The following is a 14,922-nucleotide window of genomic DNA, read 5'->3' on the forward strand; positions in this document are numbered from 1 at the left end:
AAAGAATCTCTCCATTATCAGTGATAATGTTCTATCTTGTCCAGGATGCCCGACATCATCATGAAGGCATTGCAGGGCTGATGGCCGCACATCTCTTAGGGAGAACAAGTTGTTCCTGTTCCTCACCATCCACTGTGATGATACGAAAAAGCACTCCTCTTCTAATCCTAAGGCTCTGAAACACCTTTGAGTAGCTGAGAACTTCAGGATCACCAAGGTGCTGGCTTCTATCCAATCGTTGGCGGATCGTACATGTTCCATGATGATGGATAAGACTGGATCCTTGCCCTGAGTTCTCCTCCAGTCTCAGCGCATTGGTTTCACATATATCCTCTGTCAGTGGTGTTTCATCCTCCTTGGTGATACTGGTTGCAAAACAGAGACTCTCCACAAAGTTGGTAGTATTTGCGAGGTTGCAGATGGCTTGTACAGAATCTGTGGGAATTTGGTCCTCCTTCGTCTTGCTCAATTCTGGGAGTCTTGACAGCGTATCCGCATCAATGTTAGTTTTCCCTAGTCTGTATCTGATCGTGAAGTTGTATCCAGATAATGCAGCCAGCCATCGATGTCCAGTGGCGTCAAGTTTTACTGTAGTTAGAACATATGTCAATGGATTGTTGTCTGTTACAACCTCGAAGTAGCTTCCATATAGATAGTCATGGAACTTTTCAGTTACTGCCCATTTCAGTCCGAGAAATTCCAGCTTGTGTGCAGAATAATTCCTTTCTGACTTGTTTAATGACCTGCTCGCATAGGCTGATGACCTTTAGATGACCATCCTGCTCCTGGTAGAGTACAGATCCTAACCCCGACCGCTGGCGTCAATGTGCAGTTCAAATGGCTTCCTGTAGTCTGCATATCCCAGGATGGGTGGTGAGGTCAGACGTTTCTTTAGCTCCTGAAATGCACATTCTTGATCTGGTCCCCAAATCCAGTTGATTTGTTCCAGAGGTTTCCGCACCTTGGATTTTCTTGACTGTTCCTTGAGGGATTAGCATGGAAAGGGGTCTTGCAATCGAAGAGAAATCCTTGACAAATTTCGGTAATATCCTGCGCGAAACCGAGGAACTTCCTGACCTGATCTGGGTTTGCTGGAGTTGGCCAATCTTGGATCTTATTTACCTTGTCTGGATCTGTCTCAATGCCGTCCTCTGAGATGATGTATCCCACATACTTTACTCGTCTCTTGAAGAACTTGCACTTCTTGGGGCTAGTTTCAATCCTGTCTCCTGAAGACGACAAGTACAAGTTCCAACCTCTCCATGTGCTCTTCATATGTCCGAGAAAAAATAATAAGGTCGTCCAAATATATCAGGCAGATATTTAGGTTCAGACCGGCAAGGCACTCCTCCATGAGACGCTGGTATGTAGCTGGGGCATTACAGAGACCATAGGGCATTCGGTTAAACTCGTAGAAGCCTAGAGGACCAACTGTGAAGGCTGTTCTCTCCTTGTGCTCCTCGTACAACTGTACCTGGTGGTAACCGCTTTTCATGTCCAGCACGGAAAAGTGCTTCATTCCACCTAAGTGGTCCAAAAGTTCTTCTATTCTTGGCAGGGCATAGGAATCCTTGATACTTTGTTTGTTGAGCTGGCGAAAATCAATACACATGCGCAGCTTGCCGTCTTTCTTGCGTCTGCGAAAGTACCACGTTCGAGGCCCAGGGACTATGAGACTTGCGTGATGACTCCAGCACTAAGTAGCTGAGTCAAGTGACTTCGAACTTCATCATACATGGACGGGGTGATTATTCGGTGCCTCTGTTTAAATGGTGCAGCATCTGTTAGGTTGATCTTGTGCTTCACAGCAGAGGAATGTCCCAAATCGTTATCACTCTTGGAGAAAATGTCTTGAAACTTGAGGATGAGTTCAAGTCCTTGATCGATCTGGCTGTCAGTGAGATCCTTCAACTCAACATCAATGTCCTTTAAGAGAGTGTCTTTATCCACTGGCAAACCTGTGACAGGTTCCTCAAGAGAGACTGGTTGTAACTTCGCAGAGGAGGGCTTTAGGTGGCACAACAACTGTCCTGGTAGTCACGTTAGAGATGTGCACATCAACAATCCCTGGAAAATTGGCATCATAATCCACAACAATAGGAGCTATGTCGAGGTCCTGAGAGATCCTACTATCAACAGTGGGTTGCAGTAGAGCACAAACCTTGGGAAACTGCAGTGCTTTCGTTAGCTGACCCTTGATCACTACTCTGCTATTTGGTCCAATCAAAACACCTGTTGGTTCACAACTCCTGACATAGGCAAGTCTCCAGTTGTTCCGACGGATGTCCTTCTCCTGTAGTACTATGGTCCTAAATGCCAAATAGTATGGTGTAAACAATTCTGCTTTCTGGAGGAACTTGGTGCCATACAAAGTCTTACACTCCTCCAGTAGAGGTTTGAGCACATTGGTTCCAAGGAGCACTGGTACTTTCGGGGAGTTGTACTGGGTCTCCGGAACTACAAGAAGGAGGCACGATCTGGAAGAAATGGAAGAACCGATGGTCTGTATTACAACATCCACATATCCAAGGTAGGGCAGGTTCTCCCCTCCAGCACATTCAATATCAAGAAGGTCTCCTAGAGGATGAATGGGGATGTGACTAAGATGACTCCTATGAAATGATTGAGACATTACTGAAACTGTGGCACCTGTGTCCAAAAGTGCCGGAACTGATATGTCCTCCACAACAATGTCCACTTCTGTTGAATGTCCAACGAGTCCATCCGGTATCTGTGAAGTGGGGCAATCCTGAAAACCTATGGGCGACCCCTTCCCATAGGCCTGCGAAAGTTTAAAGGTCTCCTCCTATGATCCGTCCTGACAGTACATGAGTAGTGAAGATGCCCTGTATATCCACAGTTCCAACACACAGCATCCTGTCTTCTCTGTCGATAATGAGGTTGATTCTGGTTGAACGCCGTGTATGGAACACTTTCACTTGGTCCATAAGGTAGTTGAGGTTCAAAGTTAGGCGGATCCTGAGATGTCGCTGTGTATAATGAGTTATCATATGATACTGTACAGGATTGAGGCTCAGGAACAGATCCTTGTGGCTCAAGATAACCAAATCCTGAAGGCTGGAAATCCATGCTAACGTGTCCTCTTCCCTCTCTTCCAGAAAAGCGAGGTCCCCTGCTTTTATTCGGGTGTATCCGTGTACTTGATTTGGCTGATGAAAAGTAGGATTGGCCTGTTGACTCTTCAACTCGAAACCTGAGTAGTCAATGTCTTGATCATGGCCTGTAGGTTCCCGATCTCCTTCTTCCATTCGGCTCAGATGTGGAAGCCATCTTGACAGATGCTTGCCGCTTAGAAGTGTTGCTGTCATCCACCTTGGCCTGATCCACTTCTATCTCACGTAGAGCCTTGAGGAGATCGTTCAAGTTTGACGTCTGATCGAACTTGTATCCTGATTGGTTCTTCAGTTCAGGTCTCAACCCACTCCACAGCATGTTTCTGAGCATATCATCTTTCCTAGACACACTGATGTACTCCGGATTGTTCTCCAATGCCTTGGATAGAAGAAGCTCTAGGCGACAACACCAGGATGAGACAGACTCCTTGTCCTTCTGCCTTGCACTATAAAAGTTAGAAATCCGGCTCTCTGACCTGTCAACCTCCCCAAACATACTCTGGAATTTGGATAGCAAAGTAGCTGTGCTTGCCTGTGGTCCAAGATTCCTGGCTATCATGGCAGCTTCTCCCTTCAGTGACCGGCCGGATTACCTCATAGAGATCATCTTCAGAGAGCTTAGTCCTCTTGTTTATAAGGCATGCCACTTCATATCGCCAGTGTTCATAGTCCCATCCTTACCAGAGTCTCCACTGAAGAGCGAAAGTTTTGGTAACTGATGGTAGAACAATCGAGGATCCGGTGTAGTTGAAGCAGATGTGCCAGGCATAGGAGGAACATAGTTTGAATCCAGCCCTGAGTGTAACCGTCCAGACAACTGAGAAGCAGCGGGCAAAGTACCATCTATTGCATGGTATTCCTCTTCCTCCAAATCCTCTTGTTTGAGAGCTGCATAGGAATCGAACCAGGACTCAAACTCCTCAGGTGTATCAGCAGTAGGCTTCACATTCTTCCCCTACTGAAACACTTCTAACATGTTTTGGATCTCCTTATCCGTAAAATCCATCGTTGACACACAAGTGTAAAACGAAGATACTACCAAGTATAGAGAAACACAAACCACGAAATTATTTGTGACCACCAGCAACTTAATTGCTGATAAGAGGGTGTAAGAAACTAAGCTAAGATGTTTCTGTGCACGCAAGCTTGTGTAACAAGTGTGGTTACAAGTGTGGATGCAAAGTAATCAAACGAATAATGAAGCCAAGTTGTAACCTAAAAGATAACAACTTTAAACCAATCACTTACGGAACCTGAAAGAAAAATAATGTGAAATAAAGCGTATGCTTGTTTGTTTACCTGAAAGAAAACAAATATGTATATCAACAAATTCAAGAAATAAACAACAAACACAGTGCTGTTTGCGTATGTGTGCATTGCAATATGGTGAACTGTCAGCGCACCGTCAAGTTACTTGTCAAGTCACTCGTCACCAAGCTTAGTTATTTATTAACTGAGCTTTATTTAAAATAATTTGAGAAAATGTTGTTGAGGCTTAATAAGAGGAAACACAAACACACATGTCAACCATTCATCATAAATGCACAAGTAAGGCAAATAATAATGAAGCAAAGTACTAGCATTATACTAACTTAACTATGAATTAAGAATACTAAGAAATGATTTGCTAACTAAACTTTTAAGAAAAGATAATTTAAACACTAAGCAGTAATGCCGCTTGAAAAAACTTTATGAGAAATGCAAATTACACTACTGAATTACTTTTCAGCTAGGAAAAAAAATCAGCTGAATTAATAACTTATTAATACTAATTTAAATGTTAACAAAATCAAATGTAAACAAACAATATGGTCGACCAAAAAAATATATAAATATAAATGTAAACAAACACTTTACAAAGGTTACTTGAAATTAATCAAAATGTAAACAAATGAAAAAATGCACTATCTATGAGCTCATAACATAATACTACAAGGCGCCATTAAAGTCAATATGCTAGCTAGCAACAAGTAAAGTCACAATACCGCGGTATTCTAGGAATGTCCAATAAGACGAACATAAGTGACGAATCCTGGGGTGTGTGTGAAGACATCACGTGACGATCGTAGACCCGGGGTGTTGTATGTCGCTAGGCAGAGGCAGTGTCCATCGCTGAAACTTTTTCAAGTCCACAAATCACTGGGGGCTCCATTTTGTAGCAGGGTCACAATGACGACACGCAAAGTGAATGCAGGGTTGTAAGTTCTGTTTATTCCAAGTGGATGTAGATTTCAACATACACGATAAACCCTGAAACAATTGTAGCAACCTTATACTAAACAATATAATAACAATGTTCGGCATGCTTGCAGAACATACATTGACATCTATTTATATATATTCAGTATATTAACATTATAAATGTTAATAGAGCTTGAATGCATGAGCGCCGACAATATTATCTGTACATTAAAACATTACGGAACTATAATGATCGCCGAGGGATTGAACTTTACAAAGATCAGGGGCGATAACTCATGACATGACTTAAACAAAGCCATAAATGATATCGGCGGCAATCACCGCACAACATACACTATTTACCTTAGAAGGTTAATATAAAGGAACGACGATTCTGTATGCTAGAATTATATATACACATGATATAAACAGTATTATGCGGCACATTACATACCCTATGTATGGCACAGGGGCCCGTGTTTATGCCTGGCTGCCATAGCAGACGATGGAATACTGTGTGCTGGAAATAAGATAGATTCCGATCAAAACCAAACCGATTCAGTGTAAACTGTCCATGCAGACATAACAATAAGCATGGAAAGATATATTTTATACACTGTAAAATCTTAGATTGAGACACTTTGCCATTATTTGTGCAAAATCGATAATAATAATTAGACAACATTCATACACAAAGCATACTCACAATGCCTCGCTTTGAAGTTATTTAATGCTGTTTATGTTTAAAAGGGAATATATGATACACATTAAAATGGGAACTGCGTTTACCTGCCGTGCGATTACAAGACATGTTAACTACCCTGGCGGCATTAATTACCCTTATTAATATACGCTATGTGTTTAAGATTACTTATTGAATGACTGCTACATTAGATATGCATAAACATTATTTAAGATAGTTAGTTTACTAACCTGATGAAAATTAAGTTGGCGCCTATGCTTGTCTGTCTCTCACACAAGTTTTGTCAGTTGTGTCAGGGTGTGAGGTGTTCAGGCATAGAAAAAGCATGCAGGTTTGAATGGACCAATCGTAGCGATGTTGTCACGGTTGGGTAGACACTATTGGTTGTGTTACTAAAACTAGCGATGAACTATATGAATTGTTTCAAGCTGATATGAGCTGAAATCAAGAAACTTATTTAAAATACATGAATTGTTAACTATTTCATTTCAGTCACTGTAGTGAGTTGAAACAAAGCAATATATTAAAATACATATTTACATTGCATATATCAGCCTACTGGATGCTGAAATAAAGACAGAAAATTAATGATTATTTACAATACTTTAAAGCTAACTGGCAAACTAATCCTAACACTCAGACATACAAAGTATGTCCCTGCCACACACTTCCCTCCCCAGGGGAATGATGTCTTCATCATTAGGGCTTGCAATGTACCAGGTCCATGATGGATCTTGAGATGTGAGTTGGCATCCTGTCGAAAAGCTCCGTCATCATACAGTGACCTCAGATACTCAGCTCTAAGCCCTCCAGGCTGCCTGAGATGCGGACGTCGACATCACAATGTCACCATAGCTGAGGTGCTCTTCTTTGCCGTGTCGATCTCCTCAAAGCTCTAACTGGTACTTGCGGTAGTAACCGTCGTCTTCTTCTCGGTGGTGATTGCAATGTAGAAGGTACCTCTTCGGCTGTTCCATCAGGTTCGGTGATGGATTTACAGGGACCACGTCACATGTCTTTGGGACTGTCTCTTCCTCCGTGGACTGCTCCTCCAAACCATCAGTCTCCTGTGATGGTACTGCAGTAGACACTGTAGTCCCTGTGAGTGTCTCCTCCTCTGGATCCTGAGGCTCTTCCTTTATTGCGTCAATGTCCAGTTCTTGAGGTTCCTGATGCCCAGAGTCGTGAACATCTCCAGATTCATCCACGTGTTGGTCCTCATCCATATGAACATCAAGCTCCAATGCTGGTTCAGTACTCACTGAAGTTTCTTCCTGTTCGATGGTAGTGGCACTACTTGTGAACTGGTGGCATCTTCAGTGTCTTCTGTATTCTCCTCGGTTGGCCTTGCAGCTGGGTTATCAGTTGCTACGCGAGGTTTGGATGAGAAGGCGAGGATCTCTACTGAATCTTCCTCACTTTCATCATTTTGCCTCGATGGTGACATCCTCAGTGACATTTGGAATGCTCTCTGGCTACGTTTCCTTGGCTTTGGGATAGGTGGTGTCTTCACTTGCTGCTGGGGTGATAATGAACCTATTGGAAGAAGAAGATTCGGTGAAGTGTTCTTCTAGGTCCATCTCCGTTCTCCTTAGCCACAGTGAAGACTGGTATGGAGAGGTTGGGCTGATGCAACACAGTATACACTTCCTCCTCCCACTTGTCTGCTAGTTTGTGCTTGCCCTCGAAAGCAACTCTCTTCACCAGTACTCTGTCTCCGATCTCTAAGGTTGCAGCTCTTGTCCTGAGATCATAGTTAGTCTTCTGTCGTGACTGAGCAGTACTGGTGTTCTTCACTGCCAGGTCATATGCAGTCTTGAGTCGGTCTTGTAGTGCCTTTGTGTACTTGGATACAGATGATGACTTGGCATTGGTGATGTCAATCAAAAGCAAGGTCAATAGGCAGGCGGGGATGGCGTCAAACATCAGGAAAAAGCGGTGACTGTCCAGTGGTCTCGTGTCTGGTACAATTATAAGAATGCACCAATGGTCCCACGTAGCTCTTCCAGTCTTTCTTCTTGTCTGGATCAAGAGTACCCAACATGCTTAGGGGCGTCCTGTTGAAGCTCTGTTATCCCATTGCCCATTGGATGGTAGGGTGTTGTCCTGGACTTGTCCATTCCAGTTAGAGAACACAGTTCCGTCATGAGTTTCCAACAAAGTTCTGGCCTTGATCAGAATGTATCCTTTTGGGTAAGCCGTAGTGTACAATGAAGTTGTTGAAGAACACATCCGCAGTGGTTTTGGCAGTCATATTCTTGGTAGGATAGGCTTGGGCATACTTTGTAAAGTGATCTGTCACGACGAGAATGTGTTGTTGTCCACCTTTAGAAGGTTCCAGTGTGAGGAAATCCATGCACACAAGCTCCAGTGGCTGTGACGTCTGAATGCTTACTAAAGGTGCTCTCATCATGGTTGATTTAGCCTGAGACATCTATCACACCTCTGAATGTGGCTGTCTATGTCCTTTGTCATCCCTGGCCAAAAGAATCTCTCCCGTATCAGTGATAATGTTCTATCTCGTCCAGGATGCCCGACATCATCATGAAGGCATTGCAGGGCTGATGGCCGACATCTCTTAGGGAGAACAAGTTGTTCCTGTTCCTCACCATCCACTGTGATGATACGAAAAAGCACTCCTCTTCTAATCCTAAGGCTCTGAAACACCTTTGAGTAGCTGAGAACTTCAGGATCACCAAGGTGCTGGCTTCTATCCAATCGTTGGCGGATCATTACATGTTCCATGATGATGGATAAGACTGGATCCTTGCCCTGAGTTCTCCTCCAGTCTAAGCGCATTGGTTTCACATATATCCTCTGTCAGTGGTGTTTCATCCTCCTTGGTGATACTGGTTGCAAAACAGAGACTCTCCACAAAGTTGGTAGTATTTGCGAGGTTGCAGATGGCTTGTACAGAATCTGTGGGAATTTGGTCCTCCTTCGTCTTGCTCAATTCTGGGAGTCTTGACAGCGTATCCGCATCAATGTTAGTTTTCCCTAGTCTGTATCTGATCGTGAAGTTGTATCCAGATAATGCAGCCAGCCATCGATGTCCAGTGGCGTCAAGTTTTGCTGTAGTTAGAACATATGTCAATGGATTGTTGTCTGTTACAACCTCGAAGTAGCTTCCATATAGATAGTCATGGAACTTTTCAGTTACTGCCCATTTCAGTCCGAGAAATTCCAGCTTGTGTGCAGAATAATTCCTTTCTGACTTGTTTAATGACCTGTTCGCATAGGCGATGACCTTTAGATGACCATCCTGCTCCTGGTAGAGTACAGATCCTAAACACGACCGCTGGCGTCAATGTGCAGTTCAAATGGCTTCCTGTAGTCTGCATATCCCAGGATGGGTGGTGAGGTCAGGCGTTTCTTTAGCTCCTGAAATGCACATTCTTGATCTGGTCCCCAAATCCAGTTGATTTGTTCCAGAGGTTTCCGCACCTTGGATTTCTTGACTGTTCCTTGAGGGATTAGCATGGAAAGGGTCTTGCAATCGAAGAGAAATCCTTGACAAATTTCGGTAATATCCTCGCGAAACCGAGGAACTTCCTGACCTGATCTGGGTTTGCTGGAGTTGGCCAATCTTGGATCTTATTTACCTTGTCTGGATCTGTCTCAATGCCGTCCTCTGAGATGATGTATCCCACATACTTTACTTTCGTCTCTTGAAGAACTTGCACTTCTTGGGGCTAGTTTCAATCCTGTCTCCTGAAGACGGCGAAGTACAAGTTCCAACCTCTCCATGTGCTCTTCATATGTCGAGAAAAATAATAAGGTCGTCCAAATATATCAGGCAGATATTTAGGTTCAGACCCGCAAGGCACTCCTCCATGAGGCGCTGGTATGTAGCTGGGGCATTACAGAGACCATAGGGCATTCGGTTAAACTCGTAGAAGCCTAGAGGACCAACTGTGAAGGCTGTTCTCTCCTTGTGCTCCTCGTACAACTGTACCTGGTGGTAACCGCTTTTCATGTCCAGCACGGAAAAGTGCTTCATTCCACCTAAGTGGTCCAAAAGTTCTTCTATTCTTGGCAGGGCATAGGAATCCTTGATACTTTGTTTGTTGAGCTGGCGAAAATCAATACACATCGCAGCTTGCTGCCGTCTTTCTTCGCGTCGAAAGTACCACGTTCGAGGCCCAGGGACTATGAGACTTGCGTATGACTCCAGCACTAAGTAGCTGAGTCAAGTGACTTCGAACTTCATCATACATGGGCGGGCGGTATTCGCCGGTGCCTCTGTTTAAATGGTGCAGCATCTGTTAGGTTGATCTTGTGCTTCACAGCAGAGGAATGTCCCAAATCGTTATCACTCTTGGAGAAAATGTCTTGAAACTTGAGGATGAGTTCAAGTCCTTGATCGATCTGGCTGTCAGTGAGATCCTTCAACTCAACATCAATGTCCTTTAAGAGAGTGTCTTTATCCACTGGCAAACCTGTGACAGGTTCCTCAAGAGAGACTGGTTGTAACTTCGCAGAGAGGAGGGCTTTAGGTGGCACAACAACTGTCCTGGTAGTCACGTTAGAGATGTGCACATCAACAATCCCTGGAAAATTGGCATCATAATCCACAACAATAGGAGCTATGTCGAGGTCCTGAGAGATCCTACTATCAACAGTGGGTTGCAGTAGAGCACAAACCTTGGGAAACTGCAGTGCTTTTCGTTAGCTGACCCTTGATCACTACTCTGCTATTTGGTCCAATCAAAACACCTGTTGGTTCACAACTCCTGACATAGGCAAGTCTCCAGTTGTTCCGACGGATGTCCTTCTCCTGTAGTACTATGGTCCTAAATGCCAAATAGTATGGTGTAAACAATTCTGCTTTCTGGAGGAACTTGGTGCCATACAAAGTCTTACACTCCTCCAGTAGAGGTTTGAGCACATTGGTTCCAAGGAGCACTGGTACTTTCGGGAGTTGTACTGGGTCTCGGAACTACAAGAAGGAGGCACGATCTGGAAGAAATGGAAGAACCGATGGTCTGTATTACAACATCCACATATCCAAGGTAGGGCAGGTTCTCCCCTCCAGCACATTCAATATCAAGAAGGTCTCCTAGAGGATGAATGGGGATGTGACTAAGATGACTCCTATGAAATGATTGAGACATTACTGAAACTGTGGCACCTGTGTCCAAAAGTGCCGGAACTGATATGTCCTCCACAACAATGTCCACTTCTGTTGAATGTCCAACGAGTCCATCCGGTATCTGTGAAGTGGGGCAATCCTGAAAACCTATAAAGTGACCCTTCCCATAGGCCTGCGAAAGTTTAAAGGTCTCCTCCTATGATCCGTCCTGACAGTACATGAGTAGTGAAGATGCCCTGTATATCCACAGTTCCAACACACAGCATCCTGTCTTCTCTGTCGATAATGAGGTTGATTCTGGTTGAGCGCCGTGTATGGAACACTTTCACTTGGTCCATAAGGTAGTTGAGGTTCAAAGTTAGGCGGATCCTGAGATGTAAGCTGTGTATAATGAGTTATCATATGATACTGTACAGGATTGAGGCTCAGGAACAGATCCTTGTGGCTCAAGATAACCAAATCCTGAAGGCTGGAAATCCATGCTAACGTGTCCTCTTCCCTCTCTTCCAGAAAAGCGAGGTCCCCTGCTTTTATTCGGGTGTATCCGTGTACTTGATTTGGCTGATGAAAAGTAGGATTGGCCTGTTGACTCTTCAACTCCGAAACCTGAGTAGTCAATGTCTTGATCATGGCCTGTAGGTTCCCGATCTCCTTCTTCCATTCCGGCTCAGATGTGGAAGCCATCTTGACAGATGCTTGCAGCTTAGAAGTGTTGCTGTCATCCACCTTGGCCTGATCCACTTCTATCTCCGCGTAGAGCCTTGAGGAGATCGTTCAAGTTTGGCGTCTGGTCGAACTTGTATCCTGATTGGTTCTTCAGTTCAGGTCTCAACCCACTCCACAGCATGTTTCTGAGCATATCATCTTTCCTAGACACACTGATGTACTCCGGATTGTTCTCCAATGCCTTGGATAGAAGAAGCTCTAGACGACAACACCAGGATGAGACAGACTCCTTGTCCTTCTGCCTTGCACTATAAAAGTTAGAAATCCGGCTCTCTGACCTGTCAACCTCCCCAAACATACTCTGGAATTTGGATAGCAAAGTAGCTGTGCTTGCCTGTGGTCCAAGATTCCTGGCTATCATGGCAGCTTCTCCCTTCAGTGACCGTCGGATTACCTCATAGAGATCATCTTCAGAGAGCTTAGTCCTCTTGTTTATAAGGCATGCCACTTCATATCGCCAGTGTTCATAGTCCGCATCCTTACCAGAGTCTCCACTGAAGAGCGAAAGTTTTGGTAACTGATGGTAGAACAATCGAGGATCCGGTGTAGTTGAAGCAGATGTGCCAGGCATAGGAGGAACATAGTTTGAATCCAGCCCTGAGTGTAACCCGTCCAGACAACTGAGAAGCAGCGGGCAAAGTACCATCTATTGCATGGTATTCCTCTTCCTCCAAATCCTCTTGTTTGAGAGCTGCATAGGAATCGAACCAGGACTCAAACTCCTCAGGTGTATCAGCAGTAGGCTTCACATTCTTCCCCTACGAAACACTTCTAACATGTTTTGGATCTCCTTATCCGTAAAATCCATCGTTGACACACAAGTGTAAAAGCGAAGATACTACCAAGTATAGAGAAACACAAACCACGAAATTATTTGTGACCACCAGCAACTTAATTGCTGATAAGAGGGTGTAAGAAACTAAGCTAAGATGTTTCTGCACGCATAGCGCTTGTGTAACAAGTGTGGTTACAAGTGTGGATGCAAAGTAATCAAGCGAATAATGAAGCCAAGTTGTAACCTAAAAGATAACAACTTTAAACCAATCACTTACGGAACCTGAAAGAAAAATAATGTGAAATAAAGCGTATGCTTGTTTGTTTTACCTGAAAGAAAACAAATATGTATATCAACAAATTCAAGAAATAAACAACAAACACAGTGCTGTTAGCGTATGTGTGCATTGCAATATGGTGAACTGTCAACGTGCCGTCAAGTTACTTGTCAAGTCTTTCGTCACCAAGCTTAGTTATTTATTAACTGAGCTTTATTTAAAATAATTTGAGAAAATGTTGTTGAGGCTTAATAAGAGGAAACACAAACACACATGTCAACCATTCATCATAAATGCACAAGTAAGGCAAATAATAATGAAGCAAAGTACTAGCATTATACTAACTTAACTATGAATTAAGAATACTAAGAAATGATTTGCTAACTAAACTTTTAAGAAAAGATAATTTAAACACTAAGCAGTAATGCCGCTTAAAAAAACTTTATGAGAAATGCAAATTACACTACTGAATTACTTTTCAGCTAGGAAAAAAAATCAGCTGAATTAATAACTTATTAATACTAATTTAAATGTTAACAAAATCAAATGTAAACAAACAATATGAATTAGCAAAAAAATATATAAATATAAATGTAAACAAACACTTTACAAAGGTTACTTGAAATTAATCAAAATGTAAACAAATGAAAAATGCACTATCTATGAGCTCATAACATAATACTACAAGGCCATTAAAGTCAATATGCTAGCTAGCAACAAGTAAAGTCACAATACGCGGTATTCTAGGAATGTCAATAAGGCGAACATAAGTGACGAATCCTGGGGTGTGTGTGAAGACATCACGCGACGATCGTAGACCCGAGGTGTTGTATGTCGCTAGGCAGAGGCAGTGTCCATCGCTGAAACTTTTTCAAGTCCACAAATCACTGGGGGCTCCATTTTGTAGCAGGGTCACAATGGCGACACGCATAGAAAGTGAATGCAGGGTTGTAAGTTCTGTTTATTCCAAGTGGATGTAGATTTCAACATACACGATAAACCCTGAAACAATTGTAGCAACCTTATACTAAACAATATAATAACAATGTTCGGCATGCTTGCAGAACATACATTGACATATCTATTTATATATATTCAGTATATTAACATTATAAATGTTAATAGAGCTTGAATGCATGAGCCGACAATATTATCTGTACATTAAAACATTCACGGAACTATAATGATGCCGAGGGATTGAACTTTACAAAGATCAGGGCGATAACTCATGACATGACTTAAACAAAGCCATAAATGATATCGTGGCAATCACCGCTATGACAACATACACTATTTACCTTAGAAGGTTAATATAAAGGAGCGACGATTCTGTATGCTAGAATTATATATACACATGATATAAACAGTATTATGCGGCACATTACATACCCTATGTATGGCACAGGGGCCCGTGTTTATGCCTGGCTGCCATAGCAGACGATGGAATACTGTGTGCTGGAAATAAGATAGATTCCGATCAAAACCAAACCGATTCAGTGTAAACTGTCCATGCAGACATAACAATAAGCATGGAAAGATATATTTTATACACTGTAAAATCTTAGATTGAGACACTTTGCCATTATTTGTGCAAAATGCGATAATAATAATTAGACAACATTCATACACAAAGCATACTCACAATGCCTCGCTTTGAAGTTATTTAATGCTGTTTATGTTTAAAGGGAATATATGATACACATTAAAATGGGAACTTTGCGTTTACCTGCCGTGCGATTACAAGACATGTTAACTACCCTGGACGGCATTAATTACCCTTATTAATATCGCTATGTGTTTAAGATTACTTATTGAATGACTGCTACATTAGATATGCATAAACATTATTTAAGATAGTTAGTTTACTAACCTGATGAAAATTAAGTTGACGCCTATGCTTGTCTGTCTCTCACACAAGTTTTGTCAGTTGTGTCAGGGTGCGAGGTGTTCAGGCATAGAAAAAAAGCATGCAGGTTTGAATGGACCAATCGTAGCGATGTTGTCACGGTTGGGTAGACACTATTGGTTGTGTTA

General features: G+C 42.7%; 1 protein-coding gene and 2 long non-coding RNA genes across 3 annotated transcripts in view; 1 reads left to right on the top strand and 2 right to left on the bottom strand.

Annotated features, from left to right (window-relative positions):
* The window catches only part of LOC124269234 (tyrosine-protein phosphatase non-receptor type 13-like), a 223,031-nt gene that overhangs the window by 189,398 nt on the left and 18,711 nt on the right, over positions 1–14,922 (top strand). The window lies entirely within an intron of this gene.
* Positions 5,324–5,824, bottom strand: LOC124269246. The gene is made up of 2 exons (XR_006896471.1): positions 5,770–5,824; positions 5,324–5,384 (listed from the first exon to the last, which is right to left on the bottom strand). It is a non-coding gene; the product is annotated as an uncharacterized LOC124269246 (long non-coding RNA).
* On the bottom strand, positions 13,830–14,314 carry LOC124269263. The gene is made up of 2 exons (XR_006896475.1): positions 14,278–14,314; positions 13,830–13,890 (listed from the first exon to the last, which is right to left on the bottom strand). It is a non-coding gene; the product is annotated as an uncharacterized LOC124269263 (long non-coding RNA).

This window comes from Haliotis rubra, unplaced genomic scaffold (genome assembly GCF_003918875.1).
Source record: "Haliotis rubra isolate DU_JTF1 unplaced genomic scaffold, ASM391887v1 Scf1011, whole genome shotgun sequence".
Lineage (NCBI taxonomy): Eukaryota > Metazoa > Mollusca > Gastropoda > Lepetellida > Haliotidae > Haliotis > Haliotis rubra.